The 19,763-nt window shown below is 39.3% G+C and overlaps 1 protein-coding gene and 1 long non-coding RNA gene across 3 annotated transcripts in view; one reads left to right on the plus strand and one right to left on the minus strand.

Moving 5' to 3' along the window:
- CSNKA2IP (casein kinase 2 subunit alpha' interacting protein) overlaps positions 1-19,763 on the minus strand; it is a 262,755-nt gene that overhangs the window by 211,699 nt on the left and 31,293 nt on the right. The window lies entirely within an intron of this gene.
- Positions 14,265-14,810, plus strand: LOC131512674 (uncharacterized). 2 transcript variants are annotated; one of them, XR_009262237.1, is made up of 2 exons: positions 14,265-14,344; positions 14,468-14,810. It is a non-coding gene; the product is annotated as an uncharacterized LOC131512674 (long non-coding RNA). The 2 variants fall into 2 exon arrangements; XR_009262238.1 differs by having other exon boundaries at positions 14,272-14,344; positions 14,451-14,810.

Raw genomic sequence — 19,763 nt, forward strand, 5'->3', positions numbered from 1 at the left:
TATATTTCAAAACATCAAAATCCAGATTTGATACCATGAAGGATGGTTGTGTAATATGCAAACGCCAGTCCAAAAGACAGGAAAATTGCTAAACTTCTTGGTTATAACTTTTTTATTAATAAGATGTAAGGCAATGTAATTTGTTGTAGGATCCATTATGATCCATTCTTAAGTTTCTTCAAGTGTCTAGATCTAAAAAGTGTCTAGATCGAAAAAGATCCTTTGAAGGAATCACCGTTATTCAAAACTGTCCTTGCAAAAACTATTATCTTTAAAACATTAGCTATTAGAGTCTGATCCAAGACTCTAGAGCTAAAATAAGACATGAGAATGGAAAAATCAGTTCACTGAGAAAAAAATGTTTGTTTTTTTTTAATGTAAAAATATATAAGTTCACTAAACTAATGACACTTTTTTTTTTATGATTTGGGGATAGATTTTTTTTTTTTTCAACGTTTTTTATTTATTTTTGGGACAGAGAGAGACAGAGCATGAACGGGGGAGGGGCAGAGAGAGAGGGAGACGCAGAATCGGAAACAGGCTCCAGGCTCCGAGCCATCAGCCCAGAGCCTGACGCGGGGCTCGAACTCACGGACCGCGAGATCGTGACCTGGCTGAAGTCGGACGCTTAACCGACTGCGCCACCCAGGCGCCCCAGATTTTTTATTTTTTTAATACATTTCTAACAAAACTTTTTTGGATGAGTTATTTAGCCATCCAATATAACTTTAAAATATTAAGTGCAAATAAAGCACGACATAGTGTTAATGCCAAAGCATTTTCTTACTTAACTGAACAAGGGGATGATCAGAAATTCTTCAGAAAGTCCAACATATGGAGCTTATAGCTCTTCAATTATGTCAACATTTATTAGTTAAATAGAAATCACGAATCTTCTTTAAGGAAGTGAGCCCATATGCCTGCAATTAATATTTTTCAGCCCCATAAAAGATACCATAACTTAATTCCCAGTGTCTTTACTTTCAAGGGCTAAAGGCTCACAAATTATGTCACAAGAAACAGCAATGGCTAACCAGAGTTTTGTTGTAATGTATTTTTGTTAGCTGAAGCTAATTGGAGCCAAATGAGTAGAGCAATGTTGTAAAAGCATGTAGAGAAATCCTGAGTCTTTAGGAACTGAAATAAATGAGGATAATCACCAGTGTATGCAGAATACACTGCGTTCAATTAATATAAATAGGATAGCAGTCAGCTGGGAAGTGCCACAGATCATGATGGGTTCTGGTGGGCAGCATATGTCTTATTACACTGTATAAACACAAGCAACATGCCAGACTGAACCAGATCAAATAACAGGGAATCAGGGAACCAGGGAGCCAATTGGAGACCTTCGCAAATTTCTGTGGTGCAATTTTCTGGAGCACGGTCTGGTCTAGATTGTCAATTTGTGTGTGTTGGGTGGAAGGATGTAGGTATGATGCAGAGAAGTTCTCTTTGCAAAGACAAAAAATGTAGTTCAAGCAAGATAAAGCTACTACTGTATTTCAGCCAGAGCAACAATTATTTTTACCCACACTTTGGTTATAATAACCATAAAAATTATTTTACGTTTGTATCCGATTTTTATAATAAATTTTGATCTAAAATGTAACAATTGCTAAGAAGAATCTCTTGAAATATTGACATTCCATTCTTACAGGATAAAGGTTACAGCTTGAGTGGTGTTAGCATAGTACCTTCTGTCGGATTCTCTTTTCATAATAGACAGTTTTGATAAATTCCCCTTTCAAAATGAAATAACATTAAACTCACAATCTGAAGCTATTTTGAGTATAGCATGTTTCAATTTGTCACACATATCAGAATTATGACTTTTTCTTTCATTTTAAATATTCTAATTTAGAGATGGTAACTCTGTCATCATACTTATGCATGTGTGTTTTAGGTATGGATGTTTTCCAACAGCCACTAAAGTAAAACAAACAAATTTCAAACAAATTCATTTTGTCATCATAAAAGCCATTGTACAGTGAGAATCTTGGATTTACCACCAATTCTGTTACTTATTTTTTTTTAAACTTTTTTTCATGTTTATTTTTGAGAGAGAGAGAGCAAGAATGGGGAAGGCGCAGAGAGAGAGGGAGACAAAGAATCCGAAGCAGGCTTCACGCTGTCAGAGCAGAGCCCGATGTGGGGCTTGACCTCACAAACCGCGAGATCATGACCTGAGCCAAAATCAAGAGTCTGAGACTTAACAGACTGAGCTACCCAGGTGCCCTTGTGACTTCTTACGTTGCCTTGATTGTCAGCCTCTCTGGGTTTCAGTTTACTCCCCTTAAGATGAGGGACTGGTTTAGATACCGTTTTCTCTGGCTCTAAGAGCCTGTGTAAACTGAGAACCAGTCAAACTGTATGAAACCACTAATAATCCATACAGACTGACCTTTTGTATTATAATATTTACAGCTAAGAACATTTCTGAGGCTTTTGAAGTTCTAATCATGAGTCATTACGGGAAATTGTGTAGGAATAATAGAACAAGCCAAATTACATACAAATATAGAAAAAATACAAAATACAGGGAAGAAGAAAGAAGAAAATATAAACCAGCCATAATCATAACTCCAAGATAGTAACATCATTAAGATTTTAATGACTAGCAGAGGGAGGAAGTTAAAAGAGGGGTGCAGGCAATAGTGGGGGGAAGAAGAGGCAGAGGGTGAGGATGATAAAGGTCGTAAACGATGTAGCCGATATAGATCTGGATATATCTGGCACACGTAGACACAAATGACATAAGATGATACACATATAGCATAGCACTCTCATTTAGAACTTGACTGGACACTAAAGATATTTTTTTAAATGATCAAATATTTTTCAAAAGCAAAATGATTAAGGACCGGTAAATATATGTATGCTATATATAGTTTTATATACATACTTTTTTAAAGTTTATTTTTGAGAGAGAGAGAGAGAGAGTGCGAGCATGGGAGGGGCAGAGACAGAGGGAGAGAGGGAATCCCAAGCAGGCTCCACTCAGTCAGCGAATCATGAAATCGTGACCTGAACTGAAACCAAGAGTCAGAAGCTCAACTGACTGACCCATCCAGGCACCCCTCGACTTGTAATTTTATAATATATACCCTATAGGTAAAATTTTATATACATCCATAATCCTTAGGCTACATTCCTAGACATAAAAAAAATAGCATGGGAACACTATGCAAAAAATGTTAAGACTTGACAACAGTAAGTCAAGCATTAATTAATTAATACTTTATTAAGAACCTAAGGCACAATTAGGATACGGGTATGCTGTCCCTAGCACAAAGGGAAGTGGGAAGTGAGGAAGCCTCTATGTTCTTGTTCTGTCTTGACCTTGATTTTAAGACCAGAGGTCTGTCTGCTAAAAAGAGATTCGGGATTGGCCATGCTGACCTGCGAGAAGCGAAGATCTGTCATGTGTCCTGATGCCGGGCAACAGGAGCTGTCATTTAATTCATCACCATTCAGTTACAGATACAAGTGAGACAGGTCAAGTAGAACAGGGCCAGAGACCAATCGTCAATGTTATTTTAGGTGTCTTCGTTTCCCTCGAAAAAGGGAGCAACAAAGATAACCGAATCAAGGACTCTATAGGAAGGTAGACCAGCTTTCAATAAATGCACAAAAGGAAGCCACACTCTTCATTTTTAATTTTCAGGTCCCTCGCCCCCATTGTAAAATTAGTAGCTTCTCAAATCCAGCTCTTGAGTTTTGTGTTTCAGCTTTGGAAGTTTCTATGACTTTTCAAAAACAGACATTCACATGTATTTTTTCTGATTTTTTTAAAAATAAAATAGAATATCAAGACATTTTCTGATCAGAAGGTCATCAGTTATGATAATATTGCATCGCAGGGTCAAGAATGGAAATGTCAAGGACACCATTCACGTGCGGGTGGCTTGTTGAGGGTTCTGCTTTCTGGGGTTCACAACCTTATGCTGAGGGGCTCCCCCACTCACAACCCACCTTCATTTTCTCAGACTAACAGATATCCTTGAGGATTGCAAAGGAATGGCATTGAAGGTGAGTAGTAAGAGGAAGTCCAGTTGTTTCCTCCTACTCTTCTTCTGCCCCCAAACCTTATCTCAGTCCTGAATCCTATTTCTTTTGGAATGAACACCAGCGGTTAATTTCAGTCTGAGCCTTCCTTTCTTGTGATTAAGGCAGTGATGAACTTTAATAGTAGCCAGAGTGCCTAGGTAACTCCATGAGAAAGCATGTATGTTATTACTCACTAGGAGAGGTGTGCAAGTTGGAAGTATGTTCGTGAGGGCCACCAGGTCTGTCTGGAAAGGATTCACGAGTGCTGGGTCTCCCAAAGCCTAGAATAGAAGCAGCACTGTAAAGAAATGCCGGTGCACCACTTTGTGAAGAAAAGGAAGAGAGGAGCACTTGGGTGGCTCATTTGGTTAAACATCTGACTCTGGATTTCAGCTCAGGTCATTATCTCCCAGCTCGTGAGTTCGAGCCCCATGCTGGACTCGGCACTGACACACAGAGCCTGCTTGGGGTTCTCTCTCTCCTTCTGTGTCTCTGCCCCTCCCCTGCTCATGTGCTCTCTCTCTCTCTCTCTCTCTCTCAAAATAAATAAATAAATTAAAAAAAAAAAAAAAGGCAAAAAAGAAAAGGAAGAGAAAAAAAAGAACCAGCTCCTGGAGAAGATCTTGACATGAAAAGACAGCAGAGAAGCAATCCGATGCATTGTTGTATGCATAGGAGGGCGGGTGAGGAAGCAGACAGGTAGGGCGGGATGTGTGAATTATTTCAAGACCCTTTTACTTCCACAGAAAGAATTATAATCACTGGCTCCAACTGGGGGTGGGGGGAACTCGTGATACCTGGAGTGCTGGACATATTTCTGGCAGAAACCTCTGAGAAGTCACAGTAGGCAAAGGAAACTCCAGTAGCCACACGTTGAAAAAAAAAAAAAAAAAAGAGTAAAGTGGTAATACAAGGACTGGGTGATAAGCAAAGCACACTTACAGAGAGCCATGTGGTCAATTTCTTCCCTGAAGCCCACCCCACACTGAAAAGATTTCCTTTTTAAATGTTTATTTATTTTTTAAAAAGAGAATGAGTGGCAGAGGAGCAGACAGAGAGGGGACAGAGGATTGGAAGCAGGCTCTGCACTGACAGCAGAGAGCCTGATGCAGGGACAGGAACTCAGGAACTCATGACCTGAGCCAAAGTTGGACACTTAGCCGACTGAGCCACCCAGGGGCCCCTTCTAATCAAGGATGAAATTTGTATTACTCGCTGTGAGACCCAGGCAGTGTGAAAAGGAAGACTTCAGGGCTCTATTTTTTTCTTCTTCTACATGATTATTATCATTTCCAAATATAGGCTTATGTCAAAGCATTGCACCCAGTTGCATGTCTGTGGAGAAATTGGAAATCTGCTGAAGAGTCTCTTCTCCAGGAAAAGACCATTCTGGGTTTCTGACATTTAGGAGATGTTTCAGCCTCCAATAAAATAACACACAGGGACTCCACGCCAATGGCCTTTTTTTGCCATAAAAACTGATGGAAATTTAATGTAATCAGAAAGGAAAACTAAATTTTTCTAAATGCTGATATAATTTAATGTTATAAGGGACCTGACTATGTGTAGCAATGAAAAGGAAATCGCGGATGCTATGGATTATAACAGCGAGTTTGTTCCGCGAGACGGGTGACCCAGCCTCATGACCCAAGCAGCCCGTGTCAACCACCTAGGATTACTAAGAGACAGTGTGACTGCTTTAAAACACACACACAACACAAATCTTTAGAATAATGATGACTTTAAACTTTATACGTCTTTGTGCTGCAAATAATTGAAATCTCAACCAAAAGTAGCTTAAATGTGAGGGCATTTTTTTCTTTAACTTCACTTTATATAAGTCAGCAAGTCAGACCATACGAGGGTGCGTTAGCTCAACAGCACAGCTGATTTCATCAAAAATTCAGGATCTTGCCATTTGTCACTTTCCATTGGCCAAAAATGACCACTGAAGTTCCAGAGGTTACATGTATCAACATTCTGGGACAGAAAAATGCAGTGTAAACTCATTCATTGATTTTTATGATTTTTCTATCCCGGAATCCCCCCTCTAGCAGTCCGGATCTGATCAGGAAATAGAAATCCCACAGTAGTTTAAACAAGGGAGCGTCAATCAAAGAATTATTAGCCACAATAAAAAGAATTATTAGCTATAAGATATAAGGAAACTCTGCTATGCTAGGGCTAATGGAGAGCATATAAGGAAAGACAAACTTGGAAGCATTTCAGGCCTTGGAGAAGATGTGGTTCAGCCACCTGATAGCAAGGGGGTTGGCTTATTTAGCCAGAACTGTGGGGAGTCTGTAGTTGCTGGGCAAACCATAGGCAGCCCCCTACCCAGGGGAGGTGGGGGAACCGAGGGTCAGCTACCTTGGCGTGGGCGTCCAGTGGGAGTCTAGGCTCACTTTGGGATACGAGGCGGCAGTTGGGGGTGTGAGGGGTGTGGGGGCTGTGTGGCGGGTGGGGCTTCCGACCGGGAAGGTTGGCAGGGAGTGGCTTGGAGAAGGAGCTCTCTCTCCCTGCAGATCTCCCCCTCCCATGCCCTCACCCTTTTGGGTCTCAGCTGCATGCAGGCGGCCCAGGTTATCTCTAGGCTGAGGCTACAAGGTTACAAAGAGATCGCTTTCCGGGCCCGGCCCGAGGCAAGTTCCACCTGGTGTCCCCACACCCACAGCTCAGGCTGCAAATTGCCGGAAGCCTCTCCCTCTTGCAGTGTCTCTCTAGCGCCCTCTACTGAAAATCTTAACATCATACGTACTTACTTTAAAGGGAAATGGTTAAAGAAATTCCGTTGTTAGATACATCAGAGAGCATATGTGGAAAGGTGTGTTCAGAGCTCAGAGGTAATAAATTAAGAACTGACACAGCCCCGGATGACTTTCCTTCATCTCTCCTTGACCAGAAGTGCGTGACATCCACACGCCTAAATCAATAACTAGATGGAATTAATCACCATATTTGGTTTAAACTAATCAAGATTTACCCCAGGGCTGAAATGGAGCTCTTTCCAGGAGACACAGCCCACAAGGCTAACCAGGACTCTGCCATCAGGCAGAAGCCTGCGAACTAAGTGTGTGCTGTCCCATGTCTTCTGTTTCAATGATATGGGATATCCCATAGTCAAAAAAGTAATGGCAAACACGTACAGGCCGTTTTCTCCTAAAAAAAAAAAAATAATAATGGTTTCTGAAACAATCACTGCAGCAAAAGCATCTGAAAGCAGATAATACCAGAGACTAATTTACAGAAGACTGTAAATTTTTAATGCTATGAAACTTACTGTCTAGAAACTGCAGGCTTCTTTTAAGAAGTGAAAAGTTTAGGGGCGCCTGGGTGGCTCAGTCGGTTAAGCGGCCGACTTCGGCTCAGGTCATGATCTCACGGTCCGTGGGTTCCAGCCCCGCGTCGGGCCCTGTGCTGACAGCTCAGAGCCTGGAGCCTGTTTCAGATTCTGTGTCTCCCTCTCTCTGACCCTCCCCCGTTCATGCTCTGTCTCTCTCTGTCTCAAAAATAAATAAATGTTAAAAAAAAAAAAAAAAAAAAAAAAAAGAAGTGAAAAGTTTAATCTTTGCTTAGTATGAAAAGAGAGTGGGAGAAAACTTTAAATAACCACCAATAAAAATTTCTCTAATACTTAAAGAAGTTTCCAGATATGATTTCCTTACCTAACCACCCTCATCCTAGCTCTCTGATAGAACCTGGCTTTTCCTCTTACAACTTGCTCAGTTCCCTGCTCTGTTGCACTCTTGCCTACATGTCCATATTGGGTGGCCTCATCTTCCTCTCCATTGCCGTGCTCCCTCTCCATATGATAAACTCACATTTGCCACCATATACTTTTATAGCAATACTTTCTGTCCCCACAGAGAGTTACAAGACAGGTATACTTGATGATGAAGGGCTGTTGATCACAAACATTATTAAAGAAATTACATGTTTAATCTGAAATATTATTTGGTGAAGGAGTGCCCTCACCTGCAAAAATAAATAAATGTACGAAAGAACAGACATTATATCCTGCATACAATTTCATTTTTAAAAAGATATTTTAATTTCATATACTATCACTTTCAGTGGGATAAAGTCAACCTAAAATTAAAAATTGCAAGTTGCTTTTCCTGCTAAAGAATTATCACCTGCCAACTCAATCAGTAGTCACCTCTAACACACACTGCTTCTCCTGATGGGAATAATCCATTTAAAGAAAGTCACAAGAATTCACCACTGAGAGTCATATTTCTGGGTAACACATAACAAAGCTTTGGTAACACTCCAGTGTCATTTCCTTGAAGGTTGATGTCGGATATTGTTGCTGAGGAAGGTCAAAAGCTGCTAAGACCTTCCTAAAGAACATGATAGCACCTGTATGTCAGTGATTATGCCTACTTTGAAAGAAAAGGGGTTGCAATTATTAATTTGACTGTGAATACTGAGTATATGCAACGCTGCAAAACTTAACAATTAATTTCTATTTGGCTGTGTGATTTAACATTTAGACTTCATATAGCATAGCTAAAATGTATAGGAAACTAAGTGAAATTGGTCTCAGAGATTTTATATTGGAGCAGATGTGATATCTTATATTCGAACTGACTCAGGCTAAGAACATCAATCTTCCAGGGAACAGGATGAGGTGGGGTTGGACTAGGCTAAGATATAAAAGGGGAAGTTTCCTCGGTGGTTCATCCATCTGAGCAACAATGTCCTTCCCCTTAGGAGCTCATTATCATAACAGGTCTGGGAAGGGCTCCTAATTCTAGAATTTTCCTTCACTTTCTCCCATCTTGACATTCACACATTCCATTCAAGGTATTCTTTCTCAACCAGATGTCCAGAGGAAAGGACCCAAACAAAATGTGTTGGGTGGAGGAAGGGGAAGAGAGCAGGACTATAACCACCTTAAGGTCATCAGACAGCCTTTGTCATATAGCTAAGTAGTTTAAAATACAAGCTCTGGAACCTGTGACTGCCTGGACCCCAATCTGTGTTTGGTCAGGAATTAGCTGTACAACCTTGACAATATTACTGAACTTCTTTGTGCTTCAGATCACTCTTCTGTAAAATACAAATAAACATCATAAAAAATCATGGTTCTTAGGCTAAGTGGTTGGATACACAGAAAGCACTTAGAATAATGCCTGGGAGTGAGTGTGTATCAAGTCAATGCAGAACCTTTCTCAAAATTTGGGAATAAAAAAAACTCCTTGAAATATGCATGAAGTTTAGATAATTTGAGTATAAATCATTTATGAATATAAAAGTTTTCCCAAATGTTGACTAGTAGGGTGAATGCTCAATTAAATGACTGAAATGCCAAATTGTATATTGTATTAAGAAATTTTTAATTTGCACACAATTTTAATTAAACATGTCCTTCTGTAACTTTTTTAATACATTGAATTTCTGTGAATTGTACTATTAAATTAAATGAATATTTACTGAAGAGATGACTATGTGTTAGGTTATTCCAGTTATCTATTATGGTAGAAAAAGGGGAAAAAAAGCCTCCCCAACACTTAGTGACATAAAACAGTAGATATTTTATTATGCTCATTATATTGTGGATCAGGAATTTGGACAGGGCACAGTGGTAATGGCTGCCTCTGCTCCATAGTAACTGAGGTCTCAGCTGGGTTGAAATGGTTTGAGACAGCTTAACTGAGGCCATCTGCCTGGAGCCCCATTTAAGGATGTTGGAGGGGCTTCTTGATTCTTCTCTCCATTCCATCTTCTGGGGTGGCAATGTTCAAGATGGCTTCTTCACTCATGGCCTGTCGCCTGCAACGGGTGGCTGGAACAGATGGGGCCATCCAAGTAACTCTCTCTTCATGTACTCTCTCCGTGTGACTAGCTTAGGCTTCTTTAAAGCATGGCCTTCCCAGTTCTCAGACTTTTCATATGATGGCGCATGACTCCAAGAGCAAGTATCCCAAGAAACCCACTAGAAGGTGCAAAGTCTTTAGTAACTTATCCTCAGAAGCCCCAGAACATCACTTTTGCCATGTTCCATTGGTCAGAGGATCATTAACGTCAGCCCAAAATCAAGGGAAGGAAAATCAGAAACCAATTCTCAACTGGAGAAGAGGCAAATAATTTGTGTCCTTCCATCTACTTTTTAAGTCCGTTAAGTCATTGGCTTTATATCCCTTTCTAGCTACTGCCCTGGACAGTCAACCTTCTCAAAAGAATGGCCCACTCAGGCTGTGTTCACTGACTGCCTAACTGTCTCTCTAATCTGGCATTAGCTCTCCTTACTCCACTAAACTCCTCTTGCAAAAGCCATTAATGACTTCCACCTTGGCAAATATAATGGACAATTATTTATTTCTAAGTGATTTTTGACACCATTGAAAATTGTCCTTAAACACTCTCTCTCCCAGGCTTTTTGACACCGCACTCTAGTTTTTTCTTCTCTCTGCTTTTTTCTTCTTGGTCTTCTTTACTTCCTCCCATTTTCCCACCCATGTTCCTCTTCCTCATCGCCACCGCCATCCTCACACACCCGTATCAGTTGCCACCTCTGTTTGAACTAGTACTCGGTTTCATTCCCTTATCTTTATTTCTACTACTACTAACCTAGTCAAAGTCAAAACTCTCTCGTACCAGATTTCCCTCAGTAGCATCCTGATTGGTCTCCCTGCAAAGCCCTCTTTCCCCTTCTAATCTGTTTTTCAAATTATGCCCTGAAAATGATTTAAAGATTGAAAATCCTTGAATTCTCTTCCAATGAATCTCAAGTAAAACTTAAAATCTTACAAAGTCCTGCCTTACCCTATTTCATGCCAGACTTTCTTTCAGTTCCTCAATGTACCATGTTCCTTCCACCCGAAGACCTTTCTCCATAGTCATCTCTCCAGATGGAAAGTGCCGTCCCTCCTTTCTTTCCATTTGTGTCCTACTTAACTCCCACTCACCCAAGTCAAAGTCTCAGCTCAAATGCCATTGTCTCAGAGACAACCTCTCTCACCTCTCTACCTAAATTAGGCCTTCCCATAATTTTTTTTTAATCTATTTATTTTGAGAGAGAGAAACAGCATATGAGTGGGGTAGGGGCAGAGAGAGAAGAAGAAGAAGAGAGAGAAAATGCCAAGCAGACTTCACGCTGTCAGCATAGAGCCCTATGTGGGGCTTGAACTCACCAATCATGAGACCCTGACCCAAGTGGAAGTCAGACACTTAACCAACTGAGCCACACAGGTGCCCCACTCCCATAATTCTTTATATCATTTTTCTTCATAAAATATATATTACTAATTTTAATTGTATGTTTCCTTGTTATTTATTTAATGTCATCTCTAGTAAGTAAGATGTACCTGTATTGAGGGTAGGGATATAATTTTTTGTTTCACTGTTGTTAGTATATGGGTGATAATTTTTCCCTCTGGGGTCAAACTACCTGATGCATATTTTAGATCTAGAACTAGCTGTGAATTTGAACAAGTTATTTAACCACATATGCTTTAGTCCTCTTATCACAAATATGTAGGTAATAATAGTACCTATCTAATAGGGTTGTGGGAAGGACTTCATGTAATAATGCATATTAAGAGCTCAGCAAATGGCCCGGCAAACAGCAGCTACTCAATAAGAATTTTCTTTTCTTTTCTTTTCTTTTGTTAATGTTTACTTATTTTGAGAGAGAGAAACAACGCAAGTAGGGGAGGGGCAAAGAGAGAGAGGGAGAAAGAGAATCCCAAGCAGGTTCTGCAATGTCAGCACAGAGCCTGACAAAGGGCTCCATCTCACAAACACAAGATCATGACCTGAGCAGAAATCAAAAGTTAGACACTCAACCGACTGAGCCACCCAGGCACCCTTCAATAAGTATATTCTATTGGTATTTCTATTATTATTACCTCCTACACAGTGCCTGGAATATAGTTGGTGCTCAATAAATATTTCATATAGGATGAATGAATGATGAAAGTTAAACACTGCTTTAGCAAAAGGTTCTATATACCTATGTGCTGTTTTTTTTAATACATTTTATACATTTAATTTTTTTAATGTTTATTTATTTATTTTGAGAGAGAGAGAGAGAGCACAAGCAGGGGAGGGGCAGAGAGAGAGAGAGAGAGAGAGAGAGAGAGAGAGAAAGAATCCCAAGCAGGCTCCATGATGTCAGCGCAGAGCCCAATGTGGGGCTCAATCCTATGAACCATGATATCATGACCTAAGTCGAAATCAAGAGTCAGACGCTTAACTGACTGAGCCACTCAGGGGCCCCTACATTTTGTATATTTTAAAAGATATATTTTGAAAGATAAGATACATTATATGAAAAAAACTAAGGAAAAATTCTTTTTATATCAGGCTAAACATTTCCCTTGCTTCAATGCTTGTTCCATATAAAAATAAAATATGTCTTAATTACCTCTTTACAGATCATACAAAGGTTAATTCCAATTAGTCCAAGTTGAATATTTACACATTTTGAGTTAATGACATTCTGATTAATGAGTTTTTCTGTACTTAAGATTTTTTCTAAACTAGAAGTAAATTCTACATGCTGATAAATCATTAAATTTGATTCATAGAAGCATTTCTTAAATGAGGTAATTGAATAAAATTTCTCATGAATAAGAACATATTCATGGTATTATATACTATGATAAGAAAAAAATGTGAAATTAAAAGAAAAAAGTTATCTAAGAATGAAAAGGAGAAAGAAGGAAAAGGATTCTATTTCTCCCTGGCCTCATTAATGTTACCAATTTATAACATAATCTGGCTCTGGCTTTACTATTCTAGGAAAAGATTAATAGATAGTAAATTAGAATTGTTCAGACCAATATAATAACAATATTAAATTTCAAAAAATAGAAAGCACTAATCCTTTTATAATACTCCTTAAAATTAACAAATTGAATCTCATTAAACTTAACTTATTTTATATTACGGTCACATGTAATATCATTCAGATCATGATCTGAGCCGAAATCAAGAGTTGGTCACTTAACCAAATCACTCAGGTGCCCCCTGCCCCGCAACTATGAGTTTTAATAGCACTCATGAGAACACAAAGTATGGTGATGAGGAGGCAGTAATGTGTGTATATGTTGCTAAGAAAATCTTAGAAAAAACCCCACTAATTTTATTCCGAGAAAGAGAGATACCATATGTTTTCACTCATATGTGGATCCTGAGAAACTTAACAGAAGACCAGGGGAGAGTGGAAGGGGGGAAAAGAAAAGTTACAGAGATGGAGGGAGGCAAACCATAAGAGACTCTTAAATACTGAGAACAAACTAAGGGTTGATGGGGGGGGGGGGGGCGGTGAGAGGGGAGAGTGGGTGATGGGCATTGAGGAGGGCCCCTGTTGGGATGAGCACTGAGTGTTGTATGGAAACCACTTTGACAATAAATCATAAAGAAGTGTTTTCTTAACAAAGCAATATTTTCTAGCTCACAATTTCTTTTAACCCACAAAATATTATGGCAATCCAGGATTTCATTCTTATGCTTCTCCTTGAAAGTAGCTAAGAACAGTAAATTATTTTATCTCACTATAGTTCTTTGGCCATTATGTATACAATTTATTAGCATCCATGAGAATAGTTGCATAAAATGTTGGTGACTTCACTGTCTTCAAATTTGCCAAAAATGTGTCCATATTCACTTTGTTAAATGTCATCCTATATGAATTTTACATTAGTTCTTTGAAAATTATTAATTCCTATATTAACAACTCTCATTTAATCAGGGAATTCTGGTCTTAGAGTTTATTTTGCTTTTCTGCCGCAATTTGTTTTTTACTTAAATCAATGTAAAATTAAAAAAAAAAAATTTAATGTTTATTTGAGAGAGACAGAGCGCGCATGGGCGAGGCACAGAGAGAGAGGGAGACACAGAATCTGAAGCAGGCTCCAGGCTCTGAGCTGTCAGCCCAGATACTGATGTGGGGCTCAAATTCACAAACTATGAGATCATGACCTGAGCCAAAGTTAGATGCTGAACCGACTGAGCCACCCAGGTTTAAATCAATTTAAAACAAAACAAGGGTGCCTGGCTTGCTCAGTTGGAAGAACATGCAACACTTGATCTTGGGGTCATGAGTTCAAGCCCCACATTGGGTGTAGAGATTACTTAAATAAAAAAATAAAACAAAATGAGACAAGAGAGAATATACAGACCCGATAGGAAGAACAATTCCATCATTCTGTCTGCTGTTCTTACTGGACAGCACTGTGACCCACACCCTCACTATTCCATTGCTGACATCACTCAGGTATGAAAGGCAATTTCTAAAATCCACCCCCCTGCATAAAGAAGTCTTCCTCAACCACCAGAGTCTGTGAGTATCATCTCTGCGATTATGTTATGCTCTGTGGCATGGTGGACTTCAAGATGGGGGAGATTTTCCAGGTGGGCTTGGTTCTGATCACATGAGCCTTTAAAAGCAGAGACCTTTCTCCAGCTGATGACAGAAGAGGGAGTCAGAGCAACCTGAAGCATGAGAAGGACTCACTGCTAGGAGCATGGAAGGAGCCACTTAGGGTGGAACGCAGATGGGAAGACCAGCCGCCTACTGATGCCAGTAAGGAAATGGGGACCTCTCTACTACAACTGCAAAGAACTGAATTTTGCCAATAATAGGAATGATGAGGATTCCTGTTCTCATCTTGGCATCCAGGTAACAAAGCCAGCCAATACCCTGCATGCAGCCTTGTGAGACCCTGAGCAGAGAACCCAGCCATGTCATCCCAGACTTCTAATTTATGGAACTAATGAGTAATAAATGGGATTTTTAAAGCTGCTAAGTTTGTGACAGTTTGTTATACAGCAATGAAAACAAACACAATGGGATGATCCTAGTATCCTCTGAGCAACTCGCTGAACTTACATTATGGTGTAGATTTCACACAAAGTACTTAAATTTGTCCTAAGTTGATAACCAAGCCACTGAGCCACCATGCGTATTAATACAACTATAGATTGCAATAGTCTCTTAAGCTTCCTTTTCAGTAACAATAAAAACTTTACCATTACTTGAAAAAAAATTGAACAAATCCCCAACATTATATCCCCAAACTAAACAACTTACTAACAATACGTCTAAAGGTTACCAAAACATTGACTGAAGCTACTTTCTCAATTCATTTCCACCCCAGATAGATACATCTTTGGCATCATTTTTTACAGCTTGATAATTCTGCTTGTCATCAGCAGTATACATTCTTGTTCTAAAATGCACCCCTATCATCCAAAATATTATTCATGATCACCCACATATGCCTGCAACACATCTGTTTTTAGCTTTTCTATCCCTACTCCTGGATCTCACTCTAGTTTTCCAATGCATTGATTTCTTAAAATTTCATCAACCACAAATTAACTTCTCTGTCACCTCCACCTCCCGTTTCCAAATGATTATCCACACCTGAAGACTTTACAACTTCACAATATTCCTCCGCTTGCCTGGCATTTTTTAAAGACTATGTTCAATAATCCCAACATCTTAAAACAATTTTTAAAATGGATATGAATGTGAATGACCTACTAGCAGGAGAGTTGAAAGAAATTAACAGTTGATTTAATAAAGAAGATGAATAGCGGGGAAATTTTTTAAAAAACACCAAAATGTCAAGATTAGATGACTTGAGGAATATCAAGCCAGTAACAATAACAAAAAGAGAAATAAGGAGAAGGAAATCAGGATAGAAACGATGAGCTGATTTTAGACATATTGGGATATTCAAATACCAAAAAGAGAGATTTGTACCACAACATTCAAAACATAATCTTATTTTACAGCTTTATAGGAAATCCTAATCTCCTCTCCTGAATTTTGGACTCTTCAACGCTTCATTATTAAATAAATCTGTATTTTTTCTTTACACCTTGGAACTTATTTTCATTTGTACATAATAAACCATTCTTAAATTATTTTAATGTGAGTGTAAGTCCCTACTCTCATTTCTAAAAATCTTCTATTATTTTTCTCTTTGTAATTCCGGGAGTAACAATCTTCTTCAGAAGATATTCTTCCAAACTTTATAGCTAGTTTGCTATTGTAACCAAGCAAGGAAATTTCACTTCCAAAGGTAACCACAAACCCAGCTACTTTCCTCTGTAAACTATTGTTCCAACATACTTCAGCCTGAAATTTTCCAGCTGTGCCCAAGGGCTTCTTGCAACCACATGGAAACTATTTCTTGGGGCTTATTTTTAATTATAGCCTTTACTCTCCTTTGGTTCTTCAGATATTTCTGCTCCCAAGGTTACATGATGCTCCAGAGACATAACATGTGTGACACCACCACTGTATGATATCCTACAATAATGAATATCATAGGACAGATGGAAGCATTACCACAGAATTTGGATTTGTTTTTGTAGTTTACTCAGAAAGATGTCCATACTACCATTAATGTGTGTGCTTTGAACTCATCAGATGTTATTCATCCAGTTAGATGCCTATAAATATACCACACAACTAGGATCCCACAAGATGTCATGCTAAGCAAGATCCATACCCTTAATGACAGAAGTGGTAACATACATTACACATCCTTCCAGCAGGAAAATGCAGTAAAGAACGTTGTGTAACACGTCTATCTTGAGAAACAACCTCCTAATGACTGATGCATCTTACTGGCAAAAGCTTTCAAGCAAACTCTTTTTTTTTTTTTTTTTTTCTCAATGTTTTTTATTTATTTTTGGGACAGAGAGAGACAGAGCATGAACGGGGGAGGGGCAGAGAGTGAGGGAGACACAGAATCGGAAACAGGCTCCAGGCTCCGAGCCATCAGCCCAGAGCCTGACGCGGGGCTCGAACTCACGGACCACGAGATCGTGACCTGGCTGAAGTCAGACGCTTAACCGACTGCACTACCCAGGCGCCCCTCAAGCAAACTCTTAAGTGAAGTCATGTTCATTTCTCATAAATGATCAGAAGAAAACCAGATAGTCCAATAAGGTAGATCTAAATGTTTTCAGTTTAGTCTGAAATAATCATGATGGATATATTCATAATTCTGCATCAGAGTATTAAAATCTCAAAATGCTGGTTAATTCTAAAGTAAATCCAGATTTCATGTCTTCTAAGAAGGGGTTAAAGAGGTACAAGATGTAATCTATATGACCAGAACTCAAGGCCTACTGTACTTTTTAGGGACTATTCCAAAATTGACCAAGAAGATTAAAAAGATTATTATGCTTCAGTTTTCCTGATAAAGAGTCCTCCATGGACTATTGCCTTAATTGTTGAAAGTCATTTTAGAGTCCATACGCTATTGTCTTGTTTCCCGTGAAGTGTGTATGGGGAAAGAAGTGGAGTAAAAGTGGTGTTTATTATAGAAAATTAATTAACTGAAGTGTGTTACTTATGTAAAGCAGCTAATCATATATTATAATTCCCTTTCTACAGATGATGAATCAGAGATTCAGAGATACAAAATGGCTTTGTAGTAAGGGTCAGGCAAGAGCTGAACCAATGTTTTTTTTTGTTTGTTTGTTTGTTTTTGTTTTGTTTCATTTTTTTAATGTTTATTTTTGAGACACAGAGAAACAGAGACAGACAGTGAGCAGGGGAGGGGCAGAGAGAGAGGGAGACACAGAATGTGGAGCAGGTGTCAGGCTCTGAGCTGTCAGCACAGAGCCCGACGTGAGGCTAGAACCCACAAACCGTGAGATCATGACCTGAGCCGAAGTTGGACGCTTAACCGACTGAGCCAACCAGGTGCCTCTGTTTTGTTTTCATGTTAATTCCAGTTCCCACACTTCCTTCACTACACCACATGGTCATCTCAATTGTATTTGAGATATATATTTATCATATTATATATAAATGAAAGTAGTTGCTTTAAAAATTACTACTGCCATAGTTAAATGACGCAACTATGTCATAGACAGTGATTCTCAAGGCATGGTTCAGGGACTAACAGCAACTGTGTCAGCTGGGAAAGTGTAGGAAATGCACATCCTTAGGTCCTTGGCAGGCCTACCGAATCAAAGTCCCAGGGAGGGAGCTTTGACCATCTGTTTCAGCAGGGCCACCAGTCAATTCTGCCGCACGCTCACGTTTGAGCTCTAGAATAGCCGTTCCCGACACGTTGTGTGCATCATTGTCACCTGCACAACTTTGTGAACTCAGGGGTACTCCCTACACTTACATCTGTGTGACTTGCACTTGGCCAAAAAGTTGAATGACAACTGCTAAAAAATGTTCACAAGATCACTGGCATTTCAACTGCTGAAGAACTTCATTATTTTTACATATTTGGTCAGTCTAAGGGTGTATTATAGCAGTGGTTCTCAACTGGGGGCAAACTGTCTACAATATATGTCACAATATTTTCAGTGTGTGAGACTGAATTTTATTTGATAAGGATTTCATGTAGGATTCTAACTGAATATAATTTGCAGGTTTTGGGAGGCTGTGATTGGAATCACAGTATGACCTAATATATCTAGATTGACAAGGTAGGTAATATTCTACCTTCCAGATATATCTAGACTTCCTTCCTTCCTTCCTTCCTTCCTTCCTTCCTTCCTTCCTTCCTTCCTTCCTTCCTTCCTTCCTTCCTTCCTTCCTCTTTCTATCTTTCTTCCTTTCTATCATCTATCTATCCATCATCCTCCTATCTATCTTCTAGATAGATCTAGAAAGTAAGTCTGTTAATATTATAAATCATTTGTGAAAAAACTTACTCAAAAGTCTTTAATTTTATAAATGTCAATTAGAAGGACTTTCTGCTTCAGCTCACGAAGGAACAGCTTCTGTGAGATGTGACCTCCTGCCAGAAACAGGGAGAAAATTGTAAAAATATATAACTCTTTCCAGACATTGAACAATCGGCAGAAGAGAATTGTAAATCCTGAGAGAAGGGGAGCCAATGTGAGTCCTAGATCTCCATGAGCTTTCTGCCTTCAGGCAATCTCCAGGTGCAGCACACGGACGGGAAGCACGTAAGGTGTTAGTCTCACTGAGGTGAGAAAATACAGACTAGAGTTCAAATAAAATAAGAAAGCTAGAATTTATAGGGAAGAGGATGAAACAGAAGAAGGAGCTCCAGAAATCTGCACAGGGGTTTCCTAAGGTCTTTGAATAAAGAGCAATACGACCATTGCAAGGTGAAACCCCACAAAGCTACCCCCCTGGAAAAAAAAAACTGAAGGAAAAAAATAATTACGGGGTATTCATAAGACAAAGACGTTTTGACAGCTCATACAAGGCTAAGTATTATTCATTCAAGTTCCCACCAGACAGAGTAGAGAAACCTTATTGAAGAGGCTGGGCATTATGGACTGGATTGTTTCCCCCTAACGTTAATATGTTCGAGCCCTAAACCACAGTGTGACTGCATGTAGAGATATGACATTTAAGGAGGTAATTAAGATTAAATAAGACCATAATGGCGGGGCTCTAATCCAATAGGCCTGGTGTCTTCCATATAAGAAGAGGAAGAGACACCAGCGACTTAATGTCTCTCAGCTCAACTATAGAGAAAAGGCCACATGAGGACACAGTGAAGAGTGTTCATCTGTAAACCAAGAAGAGAGGTCTCTCCAGAAACCAACTCTGCCAGCACCTTGATCTTAAACTTCTAAGCTCTAGAACTGTGAGAAAATAAATCTCTGGTATTTAAGCCACCTAGTTTGTGGTATTCTGTTATGACAGCCCAGCAGGTTAATATACTTGGTGTCTGCAGAGTCCCCAGAAAAGACTACCCTATACAGGATGAACTAGTCTTAGAGAATGGGTACACTTA

The sequence above is a fragment of the Neofelis nebulosa genome, chromosome 5 (assembly GCF_028018385.1).
Source record: "Neofelis nebulosa isolate mNeoNeb1 chromosome 5, mNeoNeb1.pri, whole genome shotgun sequence".
Classification (NCBI taxonomy): domain Eukaryota; kingdom Metazoa; phylum Chordata; class Mammalia; order Carnivora; family Felidae; genus Neofelis; species Neofelis nebulosa.